The following is a 12,775-nucleotide window of genomic DNA, read 5'->3' on the forward strand; positions in this document are numbered from 1 at the left end:
TTCAAACAAATGCAGGGAACGGCTATGGGAGCTACGCTAGCCTCCAATGTAGCTAATTTATACATGGAGTTATTTGAAACCAGCACCATCATGACTAACACCAACCCCTTCCACGATAACATCAGGCTGTGGCGACGCTACATTGATGACATTTTTGTCATCTGGAAAGGCTCCTTAACAGAACTAGATGAGTTTTTAGGATGGATCAACCTACAAAATAGTTTCTTACAATTCACTTCCAAATACAGTACAAACGCGGTTGACTTCTTGGACATCTCAATCATGTCGGATACCAATTTGAAAACACTATTTGTAAAACCCTTTAACAAACCCACCGATAAGAATTTGGTTTTACATTACGACAGTTTCCACCCGAAACATGTACGAGACAACCTCCCGTTGGGACAGTTCTTGAGGTTCAAGAGAAATAGCTCAAGAAGATCGGATTTCAAAACTGAAGCTAATATTATGCAAGAGCATCTACTGAAAAGAGGATACCCGAGAAAATTCGTCAGGACTGCTCTCAAAAGGGCAGAGAATAACAACAGAGAGTCACTTCTTGAATAAAAAGAACAGATATGGAAAGACCAAAACAGACCGCATTGTGTTCGTTAACACCTATAGTCACATGTCTAACATGATTAAAAAACTAGTCTGCAAACATTGGACCATCTTGGAGAAGGGTCCACATTCTATTCAGAGACCGAATGTAGCCTTGAAATGGAGCCGAAACACCAAAGAACAAATCACTCGGAATGACGTAACACTCAAACCAACGATTCCCCCCACACTGAGAGAACAATGGGGCCTACAGGAAGTAGTTGGACACTTCCTGTGTAGACAGCGCACTTGCTGTGCCTTCACAAAGAAAAGCTCCTCAATAAATATCGGATTTCAAACCCCATGGCTACAGAAAACCCACACAAACTGCAATACCGGTTGGGTGATCTATGCGATCTGGTGCCCTTGCAACAAGATTTACATAGGCAAAACAGAAGAAAAGTAAAATTACGCATAGGTGAATACCGGAGCTGTATTAAAAAATAAATAAAAACAAAAATGCTCCACTCTGTTGATCACTGAATAGAAAATATCCCCCAAATCCAAGACCTTTCCTGGTCAATAATATATAAACTTAAGCTGGGCATTGATGCTAACCGAAACAGGCTTTTACTGTCAAAGAAAGAACGAGAGTTTATCTTTCTGACCAAGAGCATGGACACACCCTGAATGAGAAAATGGATTGGGCCACGTATCCCCTTGCCTTTCCTCTACAGTCTTGTAATTGACTAATGACAGGGATCTTTGTATTTGACTAACGACAAGTCAGCCCATTCTGTGAACAGAGAACTGTGACTACATTTGTATCGACTCTTGCTTTAGTCCACCATCCAGCCGTGTATTAATTGGAATTGTTCCATCGAGTAAGACTCAAGTCGTTAGGACACTCTTTCCCTTAAATTGGTATTGACACCGATAAACACACTGTTTAGCAAGTTGAGATACCTTCGACTATGGAAACAGTTTGTGTGCATCCTGACGTTGTCCACCATCCCACCGGCTCAGCCGCGCTGGTATAATGCATTTCCGCATACCCTTCCATTGGAACACGGATTATGAATGACTGGAGAAGGCTAGGCATTTTGCTAACCTTTTCTGTCCAGTCGAGTTCATGTGGCTGACGTAAAGAACACTGCAATGCTTACTGTGCAACTTAGCATTTATTCATCAGGTTTAATTCATCCACCATGCTTGCCAACATGTCAAAATGGATACTGTACGTTGCTCAACATGCAATGCTTGTTCACTCGACCCCCTATGGGCTCTCCGCCATGTCCTTCATTTCCTGCATATCTATGCGTTTAAGCTTACAGCCGAAGTCTCTAGCAATGACACCTGGCTAGTAACGCCACACCCATCAATGCGATCATGTGACGGGACACACGCCTCGTTAATGCACACATTGCAATGATTGGCTATTAGTAAGCCGGCAGCGATTTAAAAACACTCTACAGCTCATTTCGAACGAACGCGATAAAGAGCCCGAGAGACCGACGCTGCGGTCTGCCGGTCTTCACACACTGCATCCACGGAACAGACAGCCCGGGACAGTACATCATCACCTGCAGAACAACTGATACCCAGGTAAGCCGTGATTCTTCACTCCCCTAGGACCCCAATACTTTTACACTATCTAATAGCCACGGCTAACACAGTTCTGCTTTGTGCCCCCCCTCCCAAAATCTTTTAAGCTCACACCGTCAAGAAGAGAGCTAGCTGCGAAAGGTCCATACGCTCGACCTCAAGGGAAATGAAAGTAATCCAATAAGCTGCAACGCTGCCTCATCTCTCTGGGTTTTGGGAACTGGACAGACGAGTCGGACACACCAAAACCGTTGGTCTGGTGAGCATCTATGCTTTTGAATTTACTTGTCGGTAAGGACAGCCCATCTGACCGCAGGGGCCCTAATAAACAGTTTCTGCAGCAGTAATGTCCTTAGCTACTCAATTTGATGAAGTGATGCGGAGGACCCATTCTTGTGCCCCTATGTGCCTCACTCATAAACCGCTGCTATGTTCACTCTGGGACACCTGAAAAGATGATTCCCCATAGTCCTCCATGCTAACATTATGGTTGACGTCCTCTCTCCCCTGATGGTTCCCCCACAGACTGGAAGAAAGAAAACTTATCGGACTTCACCCTGATGCCCGACGGACACTAAGCACTGCGTTTTCCCATGGAATCCCACCACCTCCGAGTATAGACTGCGCATTACTGCATAGGTATATAGATTTATATATTTTTTTGTGTGCTTAAACTTCCGCACCCGCAGTAGTGACAGTTACTCCATTGAGGATGAGCCGAGTCTGATGTGATCTGTGACCCCATTTCATCTCTCTTGGTAGGATAACCACTCACCCATAAGAACAATTGGTGAGACACGACCTACTGCGTCTGACATTCGGGACCGTAAACAAGGCAATTACTCTCTATACTGAACATCTTGTAACCGATACCTCTTCCCACAATGTAACTTCCGGGTCCCGTCACACACTTACTGCTGGGGCTGAAGTATGGAATCAGGACTTGTTGCACTGCTGTTTACGGCACGATATACTAACCCTTTGTACTGGATCCATTGACCAAGCTACAATCTGGCAGAGAGGGCCCACCTAGATAAGTAGGCTCTATGTGTATTCTCAACTATGGAACTGTAGACCTACTCTCTGCACTTTCCCAGTAACGCCCTCTTTGAGCCACCATTGACTTGAGTCTCGAGTTATTTCCTCCGATCGAGTTCTCTCCTTTCTCTTGAATGAGTATCACCTGACTCCTTAGCATACGGTCCCTCACCCTAATATGCTCCCGAAGGGTTGGAGGGTATTTGAGCTAGCAGTGCCACTTGAAATCAACCTTGTTTAGCCATTTATAAGCTCCCCCCGTTCCGGGAATCTAAGTTCAGGTTCCTAGACTGAGATTCTATATTTAATTTGCAATCCCTATAATGGATATTTAATCTCCATTTCTCTACCGCTTTCTTACAGGGGAAGATACCTCTTGTAGTCCTCTCTCCACATCTTCATGAAACGGAAGATCTGTACTACCGCTAACTCAACCTATTATTTGGTCTTTGACTAGACTAGGCCAGTATAATAGTACCAAGATACTGCTTTTTGTGTTACAGCTTCAATTGTATGTTCGCCCCTGATGAATTTCCAAGGAATAACACAGTGAATAGATTAGGAAAGAAACATGTTGGGGTTTTTATCCTTTGCTTGAATTTTTATATGTGTGAGTGAATATGAATATATGAGTAATTGACTGGAATGAGTACAAGTGGAAGAGTGGTGAATTCAGGTATGACCAAGTGATGATGCACGACACAAGCCACTTTAACATCTAGGCCCATTTTTGCAGTAAATTTCTGTCTAACATTGCACTAGCTCTTTGATCACACTATTATAAAATAGTCTTTGAATCATGTTATATGACGATTGTGATGTTTATTATTTTTGTAGAATAAAAATATGTATTTTTTCTACACATAGTAGCAATGCATTATTCATTTTTGAGTGTTGACTACAGTTTGAGGACATAAGCTAGTTTCTCCTGATATTACAAGAAAGCGGTACGCTGGAGTCTTAAGCTCTATTGTCTATTTTCTAAGAGTTAAGCTCTTTACATGAGGGTCCAATTCAGACTCCTTGCCAAACCCCCTCAACCTCAATGTGTTATGATGCAAAGGGTTCCATGCCTAGGGCAAAGACTAAAAGAGAGGGGGCAACCTTGTCTGGTCCCTCTACTCAGTGGGATCAGTGGGAGTTCAGGGTATTGACCTTAATTCAGGTCTTTGGGATTTGAACATTTGCCATAATTAGATTGATGAATGAAGGCCCAAAGCCATATGTTGATGAATGATGTGCCAAAGCCATATGCTGGTAATAGAGCCTGTAGATATTTCCACAACATGCTGTTGAAGGCCCGATGTGCCCGAGCTGACATTTTCCTCAACTTGGCCTTCCTTAACAATAGGACCATGCACGTTTTCTCCCCCATAGCATCTGCGGACCCTATACCCATCACCTGTGGAGTACCTCAGGGTTCGTGTGTCTCCCCGACTCTGTACAACATTTTGACCAAGCCCCTTTTCGATGATCTTGGTATCACCTACACTAATTATGCAGATGATACTCAGATTCTCCTCCCATTGATGGGAGATTACGACAAGGATTTGGCCTTGGTCAATAGAGTGTACTTCATCATCCAGGCATGGATGGCCACACATGGACTATGCCTGAATAATGACAAAACTGAACTCATCGTTCTCGGTACTACCCCCAACTTGAACAAACTCAGCCCCAATTACACCAGCTTCATTATCGACAGCAACAATATTAATGTCACCAAATCAGTTGGAACATTAGGTTTCTACCTAGACGAATCTCTCTCTCTCAGCAAACAGGTCAGCGCCATGTCATCTGCCACAGCTTATACCTGTAAGCTTATCAGAGCAGCCAAGCCCTTCCTTTCGACTCCCAGTTGCTCTACCTTAGCAAGAGCGCTGGTTCTCTCAAAACTTGACTATTGCAACGCCCTCTACTTGGGAGATAATAAATATATCATTAAAAAAAAATCAGAATTTTGAAAAACAATGCCCTTAGAGTGGCATTAGGCCTAACTAAAAAAAGAGCACAGGAGATCCAACAAATGGCTTAACATCAATGACAAAATCTTATTGAAAACAGCCTCCCTCACCCAGAAATGCTTAAATAACGCTGCCCCGCAATACTCAGACAAATTTATAAGACACTCCTCCATTCGTCCTACTAGATCAGCCAGCACCAATTCCCTGACCGTACCTAAATTTAGATTGTCCAAAAGTGGTGGACACAGCTTCCCAGTTAAGGCTGCACAGCTGTGGAACTCCTTATCCCCAGCCTTCAGAGCAGACCAAAACTATTCCCACTTCCGGCACAACATAACTGGCTTAAAGACAATGATCATTAAAACAGTAAACATTCACAGCACATGTACATTTTGTATATATTCTGCATCACATTGCATTGTAATATGTATCCCTTATCCGCTGCCTTCTCCCATTTCTACATGTATGCATAGATCTCTACTTACCATTGTTCATTAACCTCCAACTGTATCTACATATGCATACAGTACTGTAACTAAGCTGAGAAAATTCCTGATATGTCTTTGCGCCCTGATATCCTCGGGTCTGGTGCGCCCTACAAATAATGAAACAAACTAGCAACTTAATTGCCTTATTCCCTTTAGAATAGAAATACTGTTTAGCCTGAAGTATTGTTTTTGTATTGATTGAGCCGCCTTCCTTGACAAGTTGCTTCCAATGCCTGTCGAGCTACTCCAAGATCACATAGGGATCTCCTGCTGCCTTTTGCCACATGTTCCCTCTTTTTATCTTGAACTATGTTCTCCAGCATCATCTGCTGTTTTAAGCGCCTTGCCCCAGGCGGATTGTTAGATAATGACCCCACTCAGCACTGCTTTCCCTGCATTGCATACTATCAATATGGGTCCTCTGGGAGGTCAGTCAATATGGAATCATTAAACCTCCAAGGGATCTGTGCTGTGGAGTAGTTGGAACCTGGTTTATCACCAACTTAAGGGTGGAACGGTCAGACATTGCCTTCAGTAAGATCTCTATCCCTTTAACTACCGGAATGAGAGTGTTAGAAAACAAGAACATGTCTAACCTAGAAAAACCTTTGTGCACAGCCGAGTTAAAAGGTATAGTCCCTTTCATCAGGATGGAGAAGAAAAAAAAAAAAAAACCACGCAACAGTGTTGTCATAGCGTAAACATTTTGTTTATCATTAGGAGTGGTAGGCAATGACTTGTCCATCACACAATTAATATTCCCTCCACACCACACCTAGAACAATTTTCCCCCATTGCTGATTTCACTAAATTTGCTGAGAATTCCACCAAGAACTCTTCTTCATTTTCATTCGGGCCATATAACACTGCTAATGTGATTTTGCAGTCATTCAGTAGGGCGTTATGTTCAAGAAATCTCTACTCTTTATCCCTCAACAGATCCAGCACCCTCAGCTGCAAGCCTCAACACGATGGCTAACCCTACGTTTTTTTATGTCCACTGGTGGCAAAATATGCCTTGGGGTCCATCCTGTTACATTCCTGTTTTTTATAATCATCGGCTTTTAGGTGGGTCTCCTGTAGGAAGACCAGATCAACGTCTAGAGAGATGAGTCTATGGAGGAGTGCTCTGCGCTTTATTGGTGAATTAACAACCCTCACATTCAGGCAGGTAATTTTAGGTGACGCCATCAAGCTCCAGTACAAGCCGCAGCTCTAACTTGCAAGCCAGAGTGGCAATTGTGAGCACTACCATATAAAAGGTTGTGTCAGTATTCTGTGCCCAGATTTCCTGTGTGGCAAACATAAGTAAGAATAAAAAAAAAAACTAACCCTCTTGTTGATATGACAATTGCAACAAAGCATGGACAACCACATATCACCCATTTGTAACAACTTTGATACAGGCGGAATTCCCTCGTGACATCTTTTCTTTCCTTTCGGCTTCTTGCCAACGTTCAACTAAGCATGATAATAAGCTGTTTGCGTCAACCGGACGACATGAACAAATAAGTTTAGCATCCACAGCAAGAAACCGCACACCATGCCTCGAGTAATCACCCTAAACATATTGTGCAGAACATACCATACAGAGAATTACTGAGACTAAAGAAGAATTTTAGTTAGCCCGCAGAATTTGACCAACATCAACTAAATAGGCGACATGAATTTAAAGAAAGAAGCTATAGCAATAAACTTCTTAAAGCAGAAACAAGAGTCAAATTGAAATCTAGATCGGATCTTTTTCAATCCAAGGTCCTCACATTAAATCCCATTCCAACACGGAGATTAATTACTACCTATTGCTCCAACACCTCATCCCTCAGGAAAATACTAGCAAGACACTGGAACATCCTACAATTGGATGACCATATCAAAGAATGCATAGATATAAAACCTTTGATCATTTTTCAGAAAAAAGCCAAAACCATCAGGAGCCAGTTGAGCCCAAGTTACATGAACACGGGAGTGAAACCCCAAACAGTGGAAGCGTCTTGGAACATACCCGAAACCACAGGGAACTTTAAATGTGGACATAGTTTGTAAATCTGTCCCAATATGATGAACAATCACCTTAGCCAATGGCACAAAGACAAACTTCAAACAGTTGGTCAACTGCAACACCAACTATGTTGTCCTGGAATCCAATGCAAGATACCCATTAGCAGCACGCTTTTGGGAAGAACACCCAGATGGCAATGTAGCATTACACAAATGTAAAGGATTTGGAAGAAATCAACAACCCACCAAGAGGCGACAATAAAGAACAATTTCTACGCCAGAGGGAAGCAAAATTGATACATGCTTCTCAGGTCTCAACCAAGACAATGAACTGTAAAATTTCCTCTGAACATTCTTTATAGCTGTAGTCTCTTTGATCTATATAATTACTCATTATTTTCCTCTCTCTCTGGATCAACTATTTTATTAATTGGCTCCACTCGTCCAAAAATGTTTACATTTTTTTTAATGGACTCCCCATTGCATATGTCCTCCATCTTCAGATTATTTGCTCACCCAGGCCTCCAGAAAAGGTGCGTACCAGGACTTTTTACACATGAAAATCTTGTAAACATGACAGCTTTATTTTCTTGTGTACATTTACACACAAGTTTAGAGCAGAGGGCAGTGCAAAGGTCAGGTTACTTGGCACAAACCAAAACACTTCTTTTTATTGTTATCTACATGGATGCAATTGCAAGCCATGGATAAACGCCTCTGAAAAAGAATGTATTTCTCTGAAGCTGTTAAAAAAATGAAACTGCACACTACGATTAAAGGAATGGTTTATTTCCATTCAGCTTCTGCTGTGTTGATGCTCATGGAGCAAACAGAAGCACTGTGCATATTTTCCTAGCATTTTAGGATTGTATAATTAATAAGATGGAAAACCAAGTTACAATTTAGAATTAACATTTTGTAACAAATTATGCTTTTTTCCCCCAGTGAAAGCAAACCAATATTTCACAATTGTATTTTTCAAAGTTACTGTGCTGTGTGCATAATCATGCAGAGGCAGATCATTTTTACACTTCTAATTTAAACTCCAATTATAAAAACAATGTGTAAAATGATGACTATGCATGGTCTAGTTTACATCTTTTCAACCTCGCAGTCAATGGGGTGCATTACTATAAATGTTCAGCGGCAGCAGTCTTTTCTCAATGGTGAGTGGTCGTCATTATACCAATCACAGGTGTTCGAGTCTCGCAAATATTCATGACTGCAATTAAAACATCCAAACCCTGGCTCTCCACGAAGTGCAAGCGCTGTTCAAAAACAAACAAATTAAAGTTACATTTGTAATTGAAATTCAGCAAAACCTGTCCCTGTGTTAATTCAGATATGCATTTAACTTTATGTAGCGCTTCATACATGGTTCGTTAAACATCCAGGCACTGTGATTACTATACCTCAGTTAACCGACCGCTGAAGGATGTTAGCCAATAAGATGGCTCAGCCGGTTGAGCAGTCGTTGCTGTGATCTGTAGGTTGCAGGTTTGACTCCCGGCAAGGCCAACTCAGCCTTTCATCCTTTCGAGGTTGATAAAGGAGTACCAACTTCGCTTTGGTGAGAATTGTGATAAATATGTTCTATGTACTGCGCTTTGCCAAAAGCATATATATATATATATATATATATATATATATATATATATATATATAACCATTTGACCATGAGATTAGATATAGAATTTAGCATGGCGTCCTTGCCTTCCTGCAGTGTTGCATCCTACCATTAGGTAGTAATAGCTCCAGGAAATGAGGACTTTCATTAAACATCAATTCTGCTATCGAACCTCAAAACACACAATACAGTTCATGTTTGATTTACTATATAATTGGCTAGGTTTGTGCGTTTTCAACATTTAAATATATACAGGCGAGATCAAATGGCCAGACCTTAGAGAAATAATGAAAAGGTTATTCTGTCACAATATAGAAAGCTGCTGCATCATAGTAATGATTTCATACAGTCTTTGCACACGTCTGCTGGATGTCACATCCATTTTACTCTCTTACAAAGGAGAAAAGTCATTTTGAATCTCTTAAAATCGAATTTAAAGATGGGGAGTAAAATACTCCCACCTCAATCTGGAGCACTGGGCTCACCAATTTCCAATCACAATTAACAAGCCATAAAACTCCTATACTTCTCCAGTTTCTATCAATTATTGATACACCCCTCGAGCTTCTCTACTTATTTCTCTTATAATATTCTTAAACTTGCCTTTTTCCAACCAAAAAGTTTTTGGGGACTAATTAGTCTTTTCTTGCATTCCCCCCCACCTTTTTTTGCAAGCAGTAAAACAATTTCAAAATGGCTGGCATTTGCAGACAATGATTGACATCCTCACGCACACAGCATGTTGTCATCACGCATGCTTCACGTGCATGATGACATCATACGCTGCATGTATATTTGCCACAAATGTCCATCAATTTCGATCCACCAGAATCGGCAGATTCACTTTTTTCCGGCAGCTCAGCAACTGCACTCAGTGGGCCTAGTAAGGTCCACAAACCCCTTTTTCCTTTTGTTAACACCACTTAGCCTCTAGCCACTCATCAGTAGTCCCAATTGTGAGCTACTTTGGAACACCATGTTAGGCTTTTCTCTTGTAAGACTCCATTAATTAAGACCTCATCCTCCCCCCCCCCCCCCCCCCGAGTAAATTTTAGATACTGACCAGAAGTCCCAAACCTTGGGCTACTCTGGTCATTTACGTTTTGGCGTTTATTTAAATGTTTTTTTATTTTAAAACAAGTAAGACCCACCCTGAACTACAGAACCGTTTCCTGAGAAGGATAAATGTTTTTTCTTTTCTCTAGCACCACCTTAGAAGGGGCAGCCCATACTTACCTCCATTTGAACTCCTGTGGGTGAGTTTTTGGCAAGTTAAATACCATTTCACTCTTTTCCATTTGCACAGTATATTACATGCTCTTTCTTCTGACACCTATGCCTACATTTGCAGGGTTGTCAGATGTCTCAATCCCATTATTTTTCCAGATTCTGGAACAATAAAGATTGCTCAGTTCCCTCCCAATGAGCCACTCACCCAGACTGGTGAAACCTGTGTAGAGGGATATTAATGACCATTCCTACAGAGGACAAGGGATTATTATTGTGAAGAACAACTATGTATTTTAAGAACAAGAACGACCAAATGTGTTAATAATTAAGATAAACTTGTCATTCAATCCAATGGGACACAACTCTGAAGAAATACCAAATGAACTCTTAATTACTAAGCTATCCTGAACTGGACAATCAACTAGACATCAAGAATAACTATTTTGACACTTTTCTATTAAAGAAATATTTTTCACAACAAATTGTGTCAATCTAAAAAAAAAAAACTTCTCAACAGCCACACTACCCACACAAATATGTATGCGTGCTGGCGCAGGATTTGAGCCTTATTTAGTTTTATCACAATTGCAACAAAGGATGAACAACAGCATATCACCCATTTGTAACAACTTTGATACAGCCACAATTCCCTCATGACATCTATTCCCTCCCTTTCGCCTCCCCAACATGCAACTAAGCATGGGAATAAGCTGTTTACGTCAACCAGGCGCGAACAAAAATAAAGTTTAGAATCAGCCCCTCGTAAAGGATCTGGGATTCCAGCAATAGGCTCAGCCTACAGGATTATGGCCTTGAAGACTCAGGTCAACGATACCCTAGGAGGCACTGACTCAGCGACAGGCAATATTTTTGCTGAGATCCTCCTCCTTCTGGGCCTCCTGCAGTTGCTTCTGATCCAGTCCCCTTCTCAGGTTCATCCTGTTCTGGATCTGGTCAGTGCCCATCAGGTCCGCTGCTTCCGCCTACGAGACTAATGCATATCTCCAATTCTGGAATTGAAATAAGCTATGTATGCTCAGGTGAGGTGACTCCGGCACCACTTTTGACTTCACTATGTAGGCCTATAAGGGCATTGACTGATCCGAATTCTGCGGTATTGATCGAGATGGGTTACAGTCAGGTTCTCAATGTTGTTTGCAGTCCTATTAAAGTAATTGGATTGTGCCCAAAGAGACCTTGCCCTCAGGGAAGGCTCCCAGACAGGCAACAACCAACTTCAGCAGTGCAAGTAACAAGCCAGCCCAGTTGGCGGCAACGTTGGAGCCTCATTTCATGGTATTGTGGCGGGGGACTTCAAGAATGCACAGCCGGGGGATGGTCGCAATAGGCCATGCGGGTTTCACATCACATGACTCAGTGGGGGATGGTAGATCCGCATGTCTCCGATTCCACAGAGCGGCTGTGTACAGGGATATCCGGCTCACACTGCTAAGTCTCTACAGACAGCTCTTTACTTGGAGCCTAGGCCGGGTGCTGTGCTCCAGCCCAGGCCTTGCTGCAGGCCGCCCTGCGCCCCTGGTTTCAACACTCACCCTCGGAGGACACGGGATCGTCCTGTTGGCGTGCCGTCTCTATGTCAGACCTTCAAATGGGAGCCCGTTATGTTGCAATGCTCTCCTACTCACTGCTTGGCACGGCAAGGGCGGGAGCGCGCTCCAACCCACTCTGTCTCTGGGCCTCATCGCCACCAGGCTTCCATGCTCTCAGCTGTCCCCCGACTCTGGCTCTGCAGGCACCCCAGCCCAGGGTCTGTAGCCAGCGATTCTGGTCCAGCCACTGGCTCAAATGATTTTTCCGCCCGGTATAATAAAGTGGCTCCCGGGGCCCGCAGAACGTCGGTGCCACCTTGAGTCACACAGCGTACGCTATATTGTCTCCACGGCCTGGAACAGCCTGGGTGTCGCTTTTCTTTCGGAACTGTGCTGGATATCAGTCCTCAATACTACCAACAGCATGACCTACGTCTTCAAGAAAGTTGTGCTGCACTATGGGGAGTAATTGCGTTAGGAAAGCAGCATTTTAAGGGTTTTTTCGGAATTTCATGACGTAGCGTACAGCAGGTACATCCAGCTCGAGTGCCGACTGGCCACGCCCCCATGTCAGTGTAAATTAACCCAAGGGGTTAGAGGAAATAAATTACCATAGGTGCGTTCAGGCCATGATATCTTATATCTCCACAATCAAAAGGCATGGGAGTGTCCCGGGAGGGGCTAGATAGTGCCTCTGCATTGGTTGGGACCAGATTAAAGATAAAAACAGGA

At 42.7% G+C, this 12,775-nt stretch overlaps 1 protein-coding gene across 2 annotated transcripts in view; it reads left to right on the plus strand.

The window, feature by feature from the left end:
- Nucleotides 1-2,024: 2,024 nt before the first annotated feature.
- The window catches only part of GALNT11 (polypeptide N-acetylgalactosaminyltransferase 11), a 982,259-nt gene continuing 971,508 nt past the window's right edge, over nucleotides 2,025-12,775 (plus strand). Inside the window, exons 1-2 of one of the 2 annotated variants that reach the window (XM_069647915.1) lie at nucleotides 2,025-2,145; nucleotides 2,253-2,404. The gene's annotated coding sequence lies outside the window, so the exon portion shown is untranslated. The remainder of the gene's footprint in view (nucleotides 2,146-2,252; nucleotides 2,405-12,775) is intronic. The other variant, XM_069647913.1, reaches the window with a different exon arrangement.

Source organism: Ambystoma mexicanum, chromosome 2q (genome assembly GCF_040938575.1).
Source record: "Ambystoma mexicanum isolate Mex_15411 chromosome 2q, UKY_AmexF1_1, whole genome shotgun sequence".
Taxonomy (NCBI): Eukaryota; Metazoa; Chordata; class Amphibia; order Caudata; family Ambystomatidae; genus Ambystoma; species Ambystoma mexicanum.